Source organism: Ambystoma mexicanum, chromosome 1p (assembly GCF_040938575.1).
Source record: "Ambystoma mexicanum isolate Mex_15411 chromosome 1p, UKY_AmexF1_1, whole genome shotgun sequence".
NCBI classification, from domain to species: Eukaryota; Metazoa; Chordata; class Amphibia; order Caudata; family Ambystomatidae; genus Ambystoma; species Ambystoma mexicanum.
The window spans coordinates 892,890,679-892,892,308 of NC_090921.1; the positions used below are offsets into that span (position 1 = coordinate 892,890,679).

Consider the following 1,630-nt stretch of genomic DNA (forward strand, 5'->3'; position numbering starts at 1 on the left):
AAGACCTGCCCCAAGCCCAAAAATGAACATGTACCTGTACAGGCTTTGGACATGTGAGTAGAACAAATTGTAAATCCCAATGAGCCTACCATATTGGCAATATCTGGGATTTACTCTTCCTGCAGAGACCAGCATATTCATCGCTCAGTCTTACTCAACCTTTTTCAACAGATCCCCACCCTGAAAGTTAAATACCACTCATATTCACTGTGTGTATTTGGTTGTTGCTGACCTCATCAGAGTGCATGAAGCTCAGTTCTTGAAATTGGGTTTCATAAATGAAGATGTCAAATTAAGAAGTGTAAATAATCGACTGCGTGACCCGTATTCTCAAGGAGCAGGGTTTCATATCTTTCTGGTGTGGAAATCTGGCCAATGTCATCCGGTACTTCCCCACCCAGGCCCTCAACTTCGCCTTCAAGGACAAGTACAAACAAGTCTTCCTGGGCAATGTAGACAAGAGGACCCAGTTTTGGCGCTATTTCGCTGGTAACCTGGCGTCAGGTGGTGCTGCTGGGGCCAGGTCCCTCTGCTTCGTCTATCCTTTGGACTTTGCCCATACCCATCTGGCTGCCAACGTGGGAAAGGCTGGAGCCACCTGAGAGTTTAGGGGGCTGGGTGACTGTCTAACAAAGATCTTCAAGTCTGATGGCCTCAAGGGGCTCTACCAGGGCTTCAATGTGTCTGTGCAAGGCATTATCATCTACAGAGCTGCTTACTTCGGCATCTACGACACAGCTAAAGGGATGTTGCCAGATCCCAAGAACACGCACATTGTCATTAGCTGGATCATCACTCAGTCAGTGACTGCTGTGGTCGGATTTGCTTCTTACCCGTTCGATACGGTCAGGCGTCGAATGATGATGCAGTCTGGAAGGAAAGCGGCTGATATCATGTATTCGGGCACAATCGACTGTTGGAAGAAGATTGCTCGTGATGAAGGATCAAAGGCTTTCTTCAAGGGTGCCTGGTATAACGTCCTCCGAGGGATGGGTGGTGCTTTTGTGCTCGTATTATACGATGAGTTTAAGCAGGTCATCTAAACTACCTTCAGTTCTGGCATCCTGTAAAATGTAACCTACCGGGAACATTCATGGACGTATTGTCAAAATCGCCTTTTATTTATAAATTGCAACTGGTAACGCTCTGGTTGAGGACGGGGAACCAACCTTTCAAAAGACCAACTGAACTTTGCAAGAAATCATTCCCTTTACAATGGTGGGACTCAATAATATTTTTGTCTCCCTCGTTTTACTACTGGGTTTGGAGGAATAAAAATATTAACTTCAAAAAAGAAAAATAAAGAAGTATAAATAAGATTTATAAAAAAAGTGCTGGTCTCAAAAGAAGAATGTAATAAAATCTTACACAGATAAGGGGCGGAGAACATCTATGGATGAGCTTCAAGGGTGGAAATGGTTTGCAAAGTTTTTACCAACAGCCATTTTGAACAATGAGAGAATTAAAGTACTAAGCTGGAACACTCGCAGATATAAACACTTGCTAGATGTTAAAGGCTTGCTTAAATTGTTGCAATTTATTAAAGTGTTCATGTTACAGGAATGTTGGGTAACGGGTGACTTAATCATTGAGGGCTATGCAATTTTTCAATACAAAGGGCTAATGGGTA

At 43.4% G+C, this 1,630-nt stretch overlaps 1 pseudogene; it reads left to right on the forward strand.

Moving 5' to 3' along the window:
- Nucleotides 1–305: 305 nt before the first annotated feature.
- LOC138515246 (ADP/ATP translocase 2-like) lies at nucleotides 306–1,264 on the forward strand (annotated as a pseudogene).
- The last annotated feature ends 366 nt before the right edge of the window (nucleotides 1,265–1,630 follow it).